Source organism: Pongo abelii, chromosome 12 (genome assembly GCF_028885655.2).
Source record: "Pongo abelii isolate AG06213 chromosome 12, NHGRI_mPonAbe1-v2.0_pri, whole genome shotgun sequence".
In the NCBI taxonomy this organism is placed as follows: Eukaryota; Metazoa; Chordata; class Mammalia; order Primates; family Hominidae; genus Pongo; species Pongo abelii.
In genome coordinates, this window is record NC_071997.2 from 45,306,383 (window position 1) to 45,324,245 (window position 17,863).

Genomic DNA, 17,863 nt, shown 5'->3' on the forward strand with positions numbered 1-17,863 from the left:
TCTGGCACTAGGGACCAGTTTCGTGGAAGACATTTCTTCCACAGACGAGGGCTGGGGGGAATGGTTTTGGGATGAAACTGTTCCACCTCAGATCAGGCATTAGTTAGATTCTCATAAGGAGCACGTGAGCCAGATCCCTCGAATGTGCAGTTCACAACAGGGTTCATGCCCCTATGAGAATCTAATGCTGCCACTGATCTGACAGCGGGTGGAGCTCAGGCGGCAATGCTCGTTCACCGCCACTTGCCTCCTGCTGTGCACGGCCTGGTTCCTAACAGGCCACAGAGGCGTACCGGTCCACACCTGGGGGTTTGGGGACCCCTGCCCTAGCTGAAAAGAATGGCTCATTGTGCCTAAACTCTTGTACAGTGTGATTTATGGTGAACATCTGCTTTCCTTCTGGGAATCTAGAATTTTGATACATGCTAGGCAGTGAGTACCTGGCCTTCTCCTGGCTTGAAGAAAGCTTCCAATAGTCCTCTCCCAGTGAAGTCACACAGAACATGCTTAATTCCTGCAGCCATGGTTTGTGAGAAGTGTTAAGTGTTGCCTACCAGGGAAGCTCATTAGAAGCTCAGTGCCCAGGGTTTTTATTGGGGGCTGGTCACCAGGGCACCCACTGCCTAACTCTGGACTGCCTAACTTTGGACTTCGGACTTTTGCCCCATGAGTCTTTTCCCTTTGGTGATTTTGCTTTACACCCTTTTGCTGTAATAAACTTTAGCTAAGAGTATGATTATATGCTGAATTGTGTAACTCCTTTTAATGAATCACTGGAACCTAAAGGTGGTTTTGAAGACCCCTGACACACATCATCAACCGAAAGTTATTACAGTTTACATCTTTCTCTGAGCTACCTCCCTCCAAATTTTGTTCCTATAGCAGGAAAAAAAGGAGGACAAGAGAGAAAAAGAGACAGATAAAACAAACCCAGTTATGGTATTTGTCATTTATCTCTCCATCTACATATTTCCACCTGTAAGCAACAGGCCTGGTTTCTGAAATCCTAATCAACATTATATAGCAGAGGTTCTTGAATTTTAATTTACATCAGGATCACTTACAGTTAAAACAAAGTAGCTGGACCCCATCCCCAGAGTTTCTCATTCAATAGGTCTGGGATGGAACCTGAGAATTTGAACAAGGAGCACAAGAGTACAACAGCCCTAGGATGCCCACTCATTTAACCAATACTTATTGAGCACTCATTATATATGACAGGTACAGCAGTGAAACAAAATAACCAAAAATCCCTTCCCAAGAACTTAACTTCTGGCAAGAGATGTAACACACAAAATAAGCAAATAATATAGTAAGACAAAAGTCGATACATGCTACCTGGGGAAAAAAAGCAGGGTAAGAGAGATGGGGAGTGTGTGTGGGTGGAGCAACTGCAACTTTAAAACAGTGCTGGCATGGTAGGCTTCACTGAGTAGATGACACTGGAGCCAAGACTTGAAAAAAGTGAATGAATTAACCATGTGGCTGGCTACTTTGGGGAAAGCATGCCAGGCTGAGGGGAGAAAAGCCCTATTGCAAAAATACACCTATTCAAACAACAAAGAAGCCAGTGTGTCAAAAGTGGATTTCTGGCCAAGGAAAATAGAAGAAGAGGTCCAAGAGATAATGGTCCTAGTTTGGTAGGATCTCTTTGGCATTGTAAAGACTTATGCTTTTACTTTGACTGAAAGGGACCACTGCAAGGTTTTGAGCAGAGAAAGCATGTAAACTAATAAAAAAAAAAAAAACCCACAAAAAACATTTTTTTTTTTTTGAGACAGGGTCTCACTCTGTTGCCCACACTGGAGAGCAGTGGCACAATCTGGGCTCACTGCAACCTCCGCTTCCCGTGCTTAAGCAATCCTCCTACCTCAGCCTCCCAAGTAGCTTGGATGACAGGCGCCCACCACCACACCAGATAATTGTTGTATTTTTTGCAGAGACAGGGCTTCATTATGTTGCCCAGGCTGGTCTCAAACTTCTGTGCTGAAGCAATCCTCCTGCCTCAGCCTCCCAAAGTACTCGGATTATAGGCGTGAGCCACCATGCCTGGCTGATAAAACATTTCAATATGGTCAGTCTAACTGGCAATAGGAGTACCAGAACTGAGCAGGAAAATAAGAGGCTGTGGCAGCAATCCAGATGAGAAATGACACTGGCTTAGTCCAGGATTTCATGACTGGACATGAGTGAAAAAAAGGACTCACAGATGTCTCCAAGATTTCTAGCCTGGGTCAACTAGAAAGACAGAGTTGTCTTCAGTTAAAACAAAAACAATCTCAGTACTTCGGGAGGCCAAGGCAGGAGGATCACTTGAGCACAGGAGTTTGAAAACAACCTTGGGCAACAGAGTCAGACCCTGTCTCTACAAAACATACAAAAATTAGCTGGGCATGGTGGCACACGACCGTGGTCCCAGCTACTTGGGAAGCTGAGGTGCGAGGATCACTTGAGCCTGGGACATCTAGGCTGCAGGGAGCTACAGCACTGCACTCCAGCCTGAGTGACAGAGCGAGACCTCAACTCCCCATCCTGCCAAAAAAGAATAAAGGCTAAGCAGGTAAGAGGGGTGAGGAGAAAGTTCAGTTTGAGGCTTGTTAAGTTTGAGACATTGAGTAGGCACCGCAGTGCATAAGTGGAGGAGTTGGTGAGCTATACAAACCTGGAGTTCAACAACAGTGTTAATGCTGGAGATACAAATTTGTGAGTCGCTATATATATATATATAATATATATCATACATCATATATATCATATATATATCAATCATATATATATCATATATATATCAACCATATATATATCATATATATGATACTTAATGCATGGGACTATATGAAATCACCAGGGGAGTCAGTACAGACACAGAGAAGTGATAAAAGAACTGAGTCTTGAGAACTCCAAGTTTATGAGGCTGGGAAGAAATAGAACTGGAAAAGGAGGCTAACAAAGACTACTGAAGCACTAACTGTGATGGAGGAGGAAACTCAAGAAAAGTATAATGTTGGGGAAACCAAGAGAAGAAAATGTGTCAAGGAAGGAGGAGTAACCAGCTGTGTTGATGTGCTACTAGGTCAAGTAAGATGTGGACTGAGAATTGGCCACTGGATTTACAATGTGGAAGTAATCAGTGACGATGACAAGAATAGTTTCTCTAAAATTCTATGAAAAGAAATCCTAAAAGGTTACAGGGAACTGTGAAGAGGGACTATATTAAGTCTGGTTCAATGACAACTACTGAGATAAATGAAAAGAAAAAAGCTTTCCTTATCTCTAAATACAGTTGCACAAAGTTTCTATCAAGTGTTTCCAACTTCCAATAACACAATTAGGCTTCCAACTTCTAATAACATAATTTAGGCTAAGGCAAGACTTGGTACTTCAAGAAAATTTCAAAATCTGTTTAAAAGGTGTTCCATAGATTTCTTGGACCAAAAGCATCTAATTGCTTCAGTAGCTCTGTTCTGGCCATTTCTGATCTTTCTGTACCTAAAGCACACCTAACCTCGGTAGCCTCATCTTCTCTATGAACCCATCTGACCAGACTTACTCCCTCTTCTGAATTCCTGGTAACTTCTGATCTCTCCCCTACTCCCCCAGCACTTAATTATAACCCATTTTAACAATTTCATGTATATATACCGTCATCAGTCTCTACTAAACATAAGCCCCCAAAAGAAGACCAAGTCCTTATTGTAAATTGTATACTCCAGTTTTATATTAATAGTGCCTGCAAATGTGCAAGACATATAAGTATCTGAATTGATGGTAAATAAAGTGAGGAAAAAATAGTTTTTGTTTTTGCTTTTGTTAGAGCCATATTCAACAAATGGTGCTGAGACAACAAGATATCCACATGCAAAAGAATCACATAATATACAAAAACTAATTCAAATGAGCCAAATGCAGTGGCTCAAGCCTGTAATACAAGCACTCTGGGAGCCCGAGGTGGGTGGATTGCTTGAGCCCAGGAGTTTGAGACTAACTTGGGCAACATGGCAGAACTCCATCCCTACAAAGAATACAAAAATTAGCAGGGGGTGGTGGTGCACGCCCATAGTCCAAGCTTCTAGGGAGGCTGAGGTGGGAGGACTGCTCGAGCCCAGAAGGTCGAGGCTGCAGTAAGCCGTGAGCATGTCACTACACTCCAGCCTGGGCAACAGAGTGAGATCCTGTCTCAAAAAAATAAAAACAAAAATAAAAATTAACTCAAATGGAATAAAGACCTAAATGTAAGAGCTGAAACTATCAAATTCCTACAAGAAAACAGATGCATTTCTGACCTTCAATTAGGCAATGGTTTTTCAGATATGACACCAAAAGCACAAGCAACCAAAGAAAAAATAATTAAAATGGACTTCATCAAAATTAAAAACTTTTGTGTTGCAAACACTATCAATAAAGTGAAAAGACAATTCATAGAAGGAGAGCAAATATTTGCAAATCACATTCTGATAAGGGTCTAGTATCCAGAATATATAAAGAACTCTTAAAGCTCAACAATAACAAGACAAACAATGCAATTTAAAAATGGGCAAAGCACAAGGCACAGTTCATGCCTGGAATCTCAGCACTCTGGGAGGCCAAGGCGGGAGAACCACTTGAGCCCAGGAGTTTGAGACTAGCCTGGACAAGGCAAGACTCTGTCTCTACAAAAAAAATACAAAAATGTGGCTGGGCACAGTGGCTCATGCCTGTAGTCCTAGCAACTAGGGAGGCTGAGGCAAGTGGATCCCTTGAGCCCAGGAGGTTGAGGCTGCAATGAGCTATGATTGCGCCACTGCATTCCAGTCTGGATGAAGAACAAGACCCTAACTCAAAAAAAAAAAGGTCAAGGATTTGAATAGACATTTTTCAAAAGAAGATATACAAATAGCCAACAGGCACACAAAAAGATGCTCAATATTACTGGTCATTATGAGATGAAAACCAAAATTACAATGAGATACTACTTCATGCCCACGAGACTGGCTACCAGGAAAACACAATAATAACTGTTGGAAAGGATGTGGAGAAATTCAAAGCCTTATCCATTGCTAGTGAAATATAAAATGGTGCAGACACCATAGAAAACAATTTGGCAGTTCCTCAGAACGTTAAACAGTTACCATATGACCCAGAAATTCCACTCCTAGTTATATCCTAGTTATATACCCAAAACAACAACATGTCCACACAAAAACCTGAATCAGAATGTTCACAGTAGCATTATTCGTAAGCAAAAACTGGTAACAAACCAAACCTCCAAAGAATGAATGGATAAACAATGGATTATCCAGTCATTAAAGGAAATGAGGTATTGATACATACTATGACATAGACGAACCTTGAAAATATTACATTAAGTATTCAATAAGCCAGACACAAAAGGCCACATACTGTGTCATTTCATTTGCATGAAAGGTACAGAATAGACAAATCTATAGAGACAGACAAAGATTAATGGTAGTTGAAGTGGGAGGAGACAGGGTGGGAATGGAGAGTGACTGTTAATAAGTACTGGATTTCTTTTGGAAATAAAGAAAATGTTTTTAAAAAGAAGTCATACCTTCTATCCATCCAGACACATTTATTTCTACAACCAGCAGACAACAAGGTAGGAAAAATATAAAAAATAAAAAGGGTGCCAGGTACGATGGCTCACGCCTGTAATTCTGGCACTAAGGAAGGCCGAGGCAGGTGGATCACTTGAGGTCAGGAGTCTGAGACCAGCCTGGCCAATATGGTGAAACCCCGTCTCTACTAAAAATACAAAAATTAGCTGGGTGCGGTGGTGAGCGCCTGTAATCCCAGCTACTAGGGAGGCTGAGGCAAGAGAATAGCTTGAACCCTGGAGGCAGAGGCTGCAGTAAGCCGAGATTGCACCACTGCACTGCAGCCTGGGTGACAGAGCGAGACTCAGTCTCAAAAACAATAATAATAAAAATAAAAAAGGAGAAGCCAAGCTGGAGGAGAGAGGTCACCTAGAACTTACCACTGAACTTCCACGCACCAACTTTGAAATCCACTGATATTTTCAAATCGTAGTAACTTACATATCTGGAGTTTGGTGCTATTTGTTACCTCGTTTTCTTCCTTTACCATCTACAAATTCCTCTAATTTTTGGTTTTCAATTTTATGAATGACAGTTACAAGCAGTTTATGGCCAATTAATTAATATTGAGAGTTCTCAGAATGCTCCAAGGAAAAATAATTTCTGTAAGGTATTTGGAAACTCAAGAAGAGCAGAATGGAATAATCTGAAAGAGAACCCTGGGAAAGCCCTGTTAAGAGAGAAAGAGTTCACTAATGCATTTTCAAATGGATTCAGTGGAAAGCAGCCAAAGGTTTAAAACAGGTTTGAAAATTGCTATAATGACCAGACTGACAGTCAACTAAACTTCTATAAGTCCTACTGAGAGAGTTCTAATGTTCTTTTGATTTCTCTGTATGAAAACACAACCTGCTTCTAGGAGAACCTTTATGTGAAAGAAACTGGATTCAGTTCCTAGAAGAAAAGCTGGGGAATTACTGTGACAGCCATCTCCACCATAACTACATCCAGGTTGGCCACTGCGGTGGTCACTTCTCACCCAGGAGAAAGTCCTGCACTAACTGTGTCTTCCAATGTAATAAACCCAGGGAACCCAGGCCCAATACATGAGCCTGAAAGAAACAACTCTGACGCAATGCTCACTCATCACTGGAGGGTCACAAGTACTTTTTAAAGTCACTTTTATGATTAAACAAGTGTAAGAATTAGCATGTTCAATATAAGCAAAGAACCAATATAATGTAGACCATCTACATGTGTTGCTTTATTAAGTTAAAATTTTCAATAAAATAGAACAGCACCTTTTATCATATAAACAGATTTTAAGCACAACACTCTCAAAATTTTCAAGTTCTGCCCTTGAGCCTCACTGCTTTGCCATTTTAGGATGTATGCCCACTAGTTTCACAGAAACAATAAATTAGAAAAATGTTTGTTTCCATAGTATCCTATACTTCCCCATCAGAGTTTCACACTTTGTTGTAAATAGTTATTTGTCCATTACTCCCACAAAATTAACTTTAGTAGGAAATATGACCAATCCCCAACATTTAGTATAGTAACTGGCAAATACTACACATTCAGTAACTAGTTACCCAAAGAATAAATATGAAAATAATTAATCATATATTACATAATCTCAATTTCAAACCCAGCATTGAAGACTGTCTGGTACTACCAACACCCTCTGAAATTGCCAGCAGTTTCACTCAGCAGTTCACTGACCCCTTACTCTCTCACAGAATGTTTAGCATCTGCTACACAATAACACTGCAGCCTAAGTTCTGCAAATACCAAGTAAGTTAGGAAATAATACTGTTCCTGTCTCTCAATAACACTATTGCCTAAGTAGAAAATCCCAAAGAATCTACACACAAACACAATCCAAGAATAGATGAGAGTTCAACAAGGTCACAGTATCCAAGATCAACACAAACATACAAACATACATATGCACACATATTTTCAAATAAGACACATTCACAAAAGAGTCCCCTGGCATCAGTTGTAAGTTCCTTCTCTCTTCCAAATAACGACCTCTCCCACCAACCCCAGGAATTAATGAGCTTGTGCTCTGACTCGTCACTTTTGAGACAGTTTCTTTTTTACAAAACTATTTCCACATTTGTCAAAGATGCAATGAAACATCTCTAATATATAATGTGACCCTATAAAAGTATATTCTAAGTCAGAATATAGGAAGGTAGAACAAACTTACATTATTAAAACGGTGACTGGTTTGCACAAAGCTAAAAACTATAAAATCCCTAGTAATACCTTGGTTACACCTTCAATACAGTTTTAGCATTTTGTACATACATTTGTTTTACTTTCTTCCCTACTGATCACAAGGCTCAAAAAAAACCACGTCTCGTGTCCAGCTCCGTGACAAGATTTACCCACTATTTTGGCTCACCTTAATACAATCAAGACAAATATATCATTAATATTGACAAGTATGTTTCTCATCCCTACTCAGTATTTGCACTTTTAATTTTCCATCTGCCACTTATTTTTATGATATGGGGGGAGGGAGTTCAACTGCACAAACACACTGTTAAAGATAGCATTGCTAAAACTAAACAGCTGGTTGGTAGGCAGCACACCATGTTGTAGCCTGAAATGTCTGTCATCAGGAGATAATAAAAAGTTCTAATTTGGTCTATAAAAGGCAGTTTAAAGGTGTCAATTACACCATGAAATACATGCTGCCCACGAGTCAAACACATGAGAGATGAGACCCACCATACTTCTGAGCACTCTACAAAAAAATAGGGAGGCACAATATAAAAAAGTATTGTTATGGTGATGATTTTCAAAAAGGTTGAAAATATCACCACCTAAGACTGGAATACTTCCAGAGAAATAAGATTCCCCAGAAATCACTAAGACCTGGCTTGACTTTTAATGAATATCCTGTAGGCAGGAAAAATTTAAAATATCCAAGTTTATAAATATTACATGTATTGCATTTGAGCTCTTCTGAGTTATGAAAACTTAACTCCACTTTCATAAGATGGACAGAGATCTTAAATTTAGAATTAAGTGGAAAGCAAAATGGAACACAAGTTTTGATGCAGATAAATACAAAGAAATCCATTTAGGAAACAAACCTAACTGTACCTAAATGAAAACTCAGACCTCATAGAGATATACTCCAGAATTCATTCTAGATTAGCTATTTAAATAAAAACATTAAAATCAGAAAGCTAAAAGAGTATTAGGCATCACTAAGAAGGCTGGTGGGGGGGGGAATCTATGATATACCACTCTTATAAAAGCCTTGATGCCTTAAAATACAAAATGAAACCAAGAAAAAACAGAAAAAAAATGTAAAAGGGAGAACTATGACATTTAGAGTCAATTAACATTTATTGAGTGCTGAAGGCCTGTGTCAGCAATGTTCAAGATACTTTTCCCATGTTATCAATTTCTACACAAATTTAAGAAATTTAGAATGGGAATAAAGCAGATAAAGGATAAAAAGATCTAAGACTGACTCTAGAAAAGTCATTGACAAGGTGACCATGGATATCCTTGCAAAGTACTAGAATAGAAAAACTTGAAACTTGAAAAGGTAAGGTTGGTATTTTTAAAAAATAAGGGACTATTTCATTTTGTCTGTAGTAAAATAAACTGCGGCCCATTGAAACTTTGGGATTCTTGTGAGCTACTTCAGCACCTAGGACACAGCGGCTGCTTAGAGGAAGGAGAAAAGGCACAAATAGAACACATTCTTTTTTTCTGGAGGAGGTAAACACTGAAAACAAAATTTTTCCAGTATATTAGTAGCTGGTAAATCTGCAAAGTAAAAGAAAGTATGGTATTTGGTGTTCAACTCCTGACCCTTCAGAGAACAGTAGACTGATAGACACGTGTTCTGATCCAGAGAGATAAGACCACTGCATCAAATCAGAGGCACAGTGTGCTGCAAAACCAAACATGAGGAAAAAAAAACGAAATAAAGTTAATATTTAGAGCAAAATTACATGGTACAGACTAATAGTGCTCCTGGAGCAAAGAACAGTATCAACGACTATCATAGAGAACACAGGAAAGGCTTCGAAGTATATGAGGCAAGAACTGCAGAGAGAAGAAAAAAGATACAGGCACAAGATTTTAAACATATGTCTGTGACAGTCACATTTTAGAGAACCTGTTCACTCCCTTCAAATTCCAAATATAAAGACTTAATCTCTAGGCATCTCATTTATCTCTGAAATGAATGGTGGAACCACATTAGGTTTCCTGTAGCATTGGAATCTGGATTTCATATTTAAAAATCAAACTCAGGCCGGGTGCAGTGACTCACGCCTATAATCCCAGCACTCTGGGAGGCCAAGGCGGGTGGATCATTTGAGGTCAGGAGTTCAAGACCAGCCTGGCCAACATGGTGAAACCCCATCTCTACTAAAACTACAAAAATTAGCCGGGCGGTAGTGACGCATGCCTGTAATCCCAGCTATTCGGGAGGCTGAGGCAGAAGAATCACTTGAACCCAGGAGGCAGAGATTGTGGTAAGCTGAGACACTGCAATCCAGTCTGGGCAACAGAGTAAGACCCCCCTCCCCCACCCCCCAAAAAAACAAAAACAAAAACAAAAAAAATCAAACTCAGATTTCTACCTTCCCCTCTCCTAAACTTCCTATTTTCTACCTGGTTCCATAACAACCCACCCATCATTCATGTTTAAAACCTTGGATTAACCTTTGGTTTTTCCTGCCCTTTTCTGCTACTCTGCCAGACTCCATCTGTGCACCAACTCCTGGTCATTCCTTCCCTCAGAAATCCCTTTCATGTGTCCCTTTAAATTTCTACCACCAGTACCCAAAGACAGGTCCCTATTTCATCAAATCGAGGTTGACACTTAGCCTTAACTAACCTTCTTGCCTCTAGTCAAATCTCACTCCCAACTCCAAACCAACCTAAATACTGCTGACAACTGGTCTCTGATTGTGTCCCTGTCCCCTCTCTATTCAAAATGTCCCCACCCTACCCCAAAGTAATTCAATATCTTCCCAGTCTACTACTTTCCCTGGTATCCATGGCTTTACAAAACCTGATTCCAATTTAATTTTAATGCTCTTATCGCCTTTCCCCTGCAATCTGGTCCTTCACCTCTCACTCCTCTACACCTTTGTTCTTGCCATCCTCCCCTCCAGGCACTCCATCTGCTCTTTCTACTATCCATATTCAATCTCTGCTACTAAAACTTCCCATAGGTAAAAAGAGTCTCTCCTTGTCTCAAATCCTACCCCTTTTTGTCCACACCACTCATGTAGCATTTAGCCTAGATACACAACCGTGCATTACAGGGCACTGCTTTTGTTTGTGTGTTTGTTAAAAAATGCCAGTCTCATCTCCCTAACTGGACACAAAGTTCTTAGAGGATGAAAATGCTTGTTCTTTGTAACTCCTAGAAGATTTTGCTTAGTTCTACCTATAAATGGTGATTAATAACTACTGATGAGGTGATCTAAAGTTCAGCTGACATAATGCCTATTTACTCCAATGCAGTTCTTTCTAAGGGCTCTCTCTCTTCACTGGTGTCTGTACTAACCAGAAGCACTGTTATACACTGTGCCATGGTCTTGTTTTTTCCCCCCTTCAAATGAGTCTGGTCTCTCCAACTAACTTCTAAGTTCCCTAAAGACTCTTTCTTGTACCTTTGAAGCATTCTTTACAATGTTAAGCAGACCACTGGACACAGAATGGTATTTAACATAAACCAGTAATAAAGACACCTAAATATTACCCAAAATGTCTCAATTAAACAGTGCTTGGGCTGGGCGTGGTGGCTCACACCTATAATCCCAGCACTTTGGGAGGCCGAGGCGGGCAGATGATGAGATCAAGAGATCGAGACCATCCTGGCCAACATGGTAAAACCTCGTCTCTACTAAAATACAAAAAAAAAAAAAAAAAATAGGCCTGGTGGCATGCGCCTGTAATCGCAGCTACTCCGGGGGCTGAGGCAGGGGAATTGCTTGAACTTGGGAGGCGGAGGTTGCAGTGAGCCAAGATCATGCCACTGCACTCCAGCCTGGCTGACAAAGCGAGACTCAGCCTCAAAAAAAAAAAAAAAAAAAAAAAGCTTAACACTACTTAAGGCATAGACTTTATACATAACACGTCTACCCTGTTTTACAAATTTCAAAGCCAGTTGACATCTATTATCTATTTCACTCTCATAACTCTGTGATGCCAGTTTACTGAAGGAAAAACTGGCTAAGCAAGATTGTAGGATCAGGCCGGGTGTGGTGGCTCATGCCTGTAATCCCAGCACTTTGGGAGGCTGAGGCGGGTGGATTACTTGAGCCCAGGAGTTCAAGATCAGCCTGGCCAACATGGTGAAACTCCGTCACTACTAAAAATACAAAAATTAGCCATGCATTGAGCACACCTGTAATCCCAGCTACTTGGGAGCACAAGAATCACTTGAACCCGGGAGGCAGAGGTTGCAGTGAGCTGAGATGACACACCACTGCACTCCAGCCTAGGTGACAGAGTGAGACTCTGTCTCGAAAAAAAAAAAAAAGAAAAAAAAAAAGATTGTAGAACCAGTAAATTGGCAGTGCAAGGATTCAAATCCAGACCTCCTGGGCCCAGGGTCAAAATTTTAGGTACTACTCCACAAGTACAGATTCATCTTCTCAATTAGCCTCCAAGTTCCTGGAGGACCAGGGCCATGAATAATGTTTCTTTTAAAAGATTCTCTCCTCATCTCCTCCCAAATGTCTTCATGTATCAGTAAGATGAATTAAACCTGTATGAATTCTGCAGATACAACAAACTTATCATAAATAACACACAGCCTGACACTACATTGTGCCCCCATAACAGAAGAAATCACCATCTAGGCCTCCATCTTAAGTGGAGAAAGACTTGGTAATATAAGCCTATGGCCTCTCCAAGTGACATTCCCAAACAACCATTTTGAGCTCAGCCACACAATCACCACACCCATATAAGGTGAAAGCATACTGCATTTCTCCTGCCAGACAGTCTAGTCTTTGTTCTTTGAAGGGTTGAGTTAACATCTAATCTAAAGAGAATGGCCAGAAGTGTCTGCTACTCTTAGAGCTTTCAAGGAAACGGCCAGTTAGAGAGCATCACCTCCTGGAAGTACCATGGGTCTCCAAGTACACATAGCTCAGAGCCAGGGCCCTCCACAATTTTCTCCCTAAACTGCATTTTTGGATCATTTTTAAAGACTTTGGAAGCCTTACAGATGAAGAAGCAGGGCCCTAAATAAAAATAAGTTAGTTTTAATATTCCAAGTGAACAGTTCGCTAAAACACCATTTTCACCATCCTAAAGACTAAGAGACTAAGACATGAAAACAGAAACTTCTCTATTAGCTGTAGTATGACAGTATCACAGAAGTGTTGGCAAGTTTCTCGTTACCAATGTTATTATCCAGAGTTAGAAACTACTTTAGAAATAAAATAACTTTAGGAAAATAACTTTACTATGTCAAGCATTTAAGTAATTTCAAAAAAGTTCCCAAAAGGAACATGAACCAAGTTGTATTCTCTAGTCCATAGATTAAGTCATACTAACAACTCACTACTTGAATTATATGAGCATTATAGTTAGGAGGCCAGGCAAAAGCTGAGAAGGCGAGGCTAGTCAGGAAAACATCTCAGAGAATGTTACTGATATAACATGTAGCTGTTCCACTGTAATAGACATATATTACTCTGTCTGGGTTTAAGTGTTCCTTTCTAGAACTGCCTCTTCTCTACCTGATGAACAGTGTATCATAAGGCCATATACCTCCTGAGGGGGTGAGCACAGCTCAAGGTGGCCAGAAGACCTCACTCCCTGGTCCCAGTTACTGATTCAGAGAAAGGCTCCATAACGGAATAATAAAGGTACTCCCTGGAGTATCTCCAAGAAAAATGGCCATGTTCCTGTCTTTTGAGCTCCATTGGTCATCTCTACCCCATGTGAAGAAAACTCCCCTGAAAATGAAGCCAACAGTTGACAGAAGAGAACAAGATCAGTCCTGATGACATCCCTGGTGCCCCTGGAGCCAGCCTAGCCCTAACCTCAGCCTATTTATACATCAACAAATTCCATTTTAAGGAAAACTATTATGTCACCTGCCAGTCTAAATGAATACGGTGCCAAATAAAAAAGAATTAATTATCTCCAGAGTACGTCTGGAAAAAAAATGGCTAACAAAGTTAAATCTACTTCTAAACCCAACTGGAAACACCAATATACTGACTTTTTATTCTTACCACCGAAAATGGCCTAAATAACTTGAGAACCAGTTTGTTCTTCTCTTAGAATATTTGAACAATGTCCACCCAAACTTTTATTTATGACCTACTGATATACTATTTTCCAGACTAGATGTTAAAAACAGATATCGAATTGTATTCAAAACAAAGTCACTATTCTCTCAAGAGTGTCTTGTTAGTATTTAGCAAAACTCTGGGTAACAAATGGGCAACCTGGCTATGTGGCCTACTCCATGCACACCAAAGAATAAGGCTAAAAAGGTAAACAAGCTACTAGTCTACCAAGCCCCGATATAATACATTTACTTTCATTCAAAACAATATATTCAACACTGGTCGGCTCTGAAAAAGCACAGATCATTCACATATACAAATAAGCATACTTTTCAACACATATGTTTAATATACACAACCCAAATTCTAGAGTGGAAGATTATACCTAACATGCGACCCTCAACCTCTGGTTTCTGTGTACTGATGCAATATCATACCACAGCAATGAGTTAAAAATGTGACCTCCACAAGTTTCTTTTTTTTTTTTTTTCATGTTTTACTTGCCTACTTACCTTCTCATTTGTTACCTTCACATTTTTAAAAAGGAAGCAGTTCTCCAACTGGTAACCAAAGATTCAACAGTTTCTTTGATTCACCAAAGAGATAATGGTAGGAGTTATGGTTTACATGAGTTTTACTACTAGAAGTCACAACATACACACACACCAAAGGAGTTTTAGGTGCTAATACAGTATATGTTGATCACTCCCACAGACGAAGACATCTTTACCAACTTGCAAAGTGAGATAACACTAAGCCTTAATCATAGTAAATGGAAATACATATCCAATGCGTTAAAGAAAAAAGGAAAAGTCATTTCACTAGATTCATTTCACTGGATTCAAATCGTCATTTCACTGGATTCTTTTAAAATTTTTTCTGGAGGTCGGGCACAGTGGCTTACACCTGTAATCCCTGCACTTTGGGAGGCCAAGGCGCGTGGACTACTTGAGGTCAGGAGTTCAAGACCAGCCTGACCCACATGTTGAAGCCCCATCTCTACTAAAAATACAAAAATTAGCCAGGCATGGTGGCAGGTGGTGCCTGTAATCCCAGCTACTCAGGAGGCTGAGGCAGGAGAATTGCTTGAAGCCAGGAGGCGGAGGTTGCAGTGAGCCAAGATCGCACCACTGCACTCCAGCCTGGGTGACAGAGGGAGGCTGTCTCAAAAAACAACAAAAAAATTTTTTTTCTGGAGCCTGGCATTTATGTCTGTGAACTGGGCAACCAGGTGGTCCAGGAACAAGAGTACAAAGATTTTTCAATGGGTGTCCTTTTTTATCATTTGAGTTTATAGCATTTGAATGTACTATTCACTGGGTTATCTTTTTCTTTGTTTGAATGGATAGCATTTGAATGTATGACCTACTAAAAATTAATAAATACATTTTAAATTTAGAAAATTCCTTGAAAGTCACTTTCAGAAACCATATTAGAACTCTGTTAGTCTAAAAATAATCAGAAAAGAATACCGCACGTCCTTTCCTCTTACAAAAACTGCAATTTTCACAAGTATACTTTTAAATGTGTCCTGAAACCATTACCAACTGTTTCTGCCTAATTTTCTTTCACGAAGTATGAGTTCAGAATACCAGCAAAACATGATAAATAGTTCTTTTCTGTTTTTCCCTTCCACCACAGAGGTGCTAATGGGAAACAATATAAATTTGCCAATAGGAAAAAAATGCTAAAAGGCATATAATCACAAATCAAATCACCAAAATTTAACCATACAGTAGTTAACCCTGTTAATCCAGGGTTATCCAAAGCACGGCTCCCATACCACTGATGCGAATGGTAATTTTAGCTAGTACGTATACTAATATTTTAATTGCTATGAATTTATTTTAACATGTAGTTTATTATACCTAATACCTACATACCACATGTAGGACTACACAAATATCATTGCCTAAGATAAATCTACCTCAGTAAAATCGTGAATCCATCTGAAAAATAAGAGTGCACATGTGTATGAGTGAAGTTTTAGAAGCACCAGTGCACTATACAAATTAGATCGAGGCACACTGGGAATGACCGCCAGCCTACATTAACCACAGTGAATCTTAGACCAAACTTCGTGCTCACAGGGAAACTCTCACTGAAAGGCTGGCACAACTAAATGACAGAAGTTGTGATCTCTGTTCCTCTTACCTTGGACACCTCACTGCAGGCTCTGGATCACTCCCCACCCTCCTATCTACCACCCTAAGGTTTCTAATTCCAAAGGCATGAAGAGAAGTCAGTCTCCAGGGAGAGGAATGTCTTGGCCTCGGCAGAGCTCTTCAGTATTCTCCCTGGTTCTTATTGCCTCTTCGTATTTCTATTACACCTATGTTGTCCCTGAACCACCAATATTCCCTAACTGTCTATGGCACCAAGTCGAAGCCTGCACTTCCCTCTCAGAGCCTTATATTCCATTATTGTTCTCTGCTGCAGGCCTGATACCAGTCCAACCCCATTTAAAAGAAAAAAAAAAAAAAAGATATTCCTGTTCTCAGGCTGATGGATTTGGCTAGAGGTGGATTAAACGGCAGAGCACAAACCAATTCACCAGGTATGAGAGACCAGCCCATACTATCCTCATTTCCCCAAGGGTATTTGCATTAAGAAACTTGCATTTTAAAAAAGATTAACGAGAGAAACTTTACGTAAAAGAATTTCAGGCTACTTAAAGGCGATTTAGACCACCTGAGAAATTTTAGGGCTCACTGCAGGACTACCTCCCAGCCAGCAATCTGGCAGTATTTACAATCTGGAATAAAGGTGCTGAGACTAGAAAAGGGTTGTCAATGGGCTTACTAACTAAACTCTTATTTATGTATGATCAGTTTCCATCACAAACTATCCTAACAGCTCATTTAGTATATAGCTGTCTGCTCACAACTTTAGAGATGAAAAAAAAATTTTTAACATAAAACATTCATGCTCAGAAACTGAACCAATCCCTTTAGGTTGGCTAAAGGATGCTTCTGCAACAGTCATTCACCAGTATGATGCAATGATGTGTTCTATATAGTCCTCAAAAATTCTGTTTTATTCATACCAGATTATTGCAAGTATTACCACAAGTAATCTCAGAGAATGAGGTCCGAAGTCCTGACAGAGGGCTCCCAATTAGAGCCTCTCAGGTTATCAGGATCATTTGCCCAGACAGGTATATTCAGAAGCCCAAAAATCTTCCCTTTAAACTTGAAAATAGAGTTCCAAACTCAGTTTTCAGTAAAATACCTTTGAGAAGGGTATATTTAAGTTTCAATGTAATATCTACCACATCACCTGCCAAGAACTTTAATTTAGAAATCATCTGTTTTCAAAAATACCATAGCCCAGATGCCAAAGCATGATGTTTCTCTTTACACACACACAAAAAAAAACACCAAAAGAAGAAAGATTTTATTTGGGAAACTAGACCTGGCACTTGTGGTATTTATTTTCTTTCACGTTTTATAACTACCTTCAGTCACTTAATCCTATTATTGAAGAATTAAAGGAAATCAAAGAGATACCAATATAAGACTAGCAATTTGGTAGACAAGAGGGAAAAAATTAGGAGGCTGAAAAAGGAACACACAAACTCACCAAGTCAGACTGTTTTTAACAGCATAGCATACTGTGTGGCCAATACCCCTCAAACCATAAATTCTGAGAAAAGTTCCCTAGTACCCAGTGAAGAGTCAAAAACAAATTCCTGCCTCAGCAATTCCTCACCATCATTTTATCCATCTGAGCCTGGCCCTAAATTTTCTAAAACAAAGCTCAGTCACATCCCTCTTCAACTTACATCCTCTCTCATGGAAGAAAGGTACTTTCTGTTCCATCATTTTCCTCTCAAATTCTGCCTTATGACCTGGTCCCTAAAAAGGAAATGTTCCTTCCACCTCTCCAAGTCTAGGCCCTTCATTCTCTTCCTCCACTGGTTCCTTGGCGGGGCCGGGAGCACAGAGGGAATACCTCCCACCGCCGTACTGGATTTCCCACACCTCGGTTCACATCACATTTTTCTTCTTAATCCCCAGTAAT

The 17,863-nt window shown here is 39.9% G+C and overlaps 1 protein-coding gene across 1 annotated transcript in view; it reads right to left on the reverse strand.

The window, feature by feature from the left end:
- RMND5A (required for meiotic nuclear division 5 homolog A) overlaps positions 1 to 17,863 on the reverse strand; it is a 60,034-nt gene that overhangs the window by 39,906 nt on the left and 2,265 nt on the right. The window lies entirely within an intron of this gene.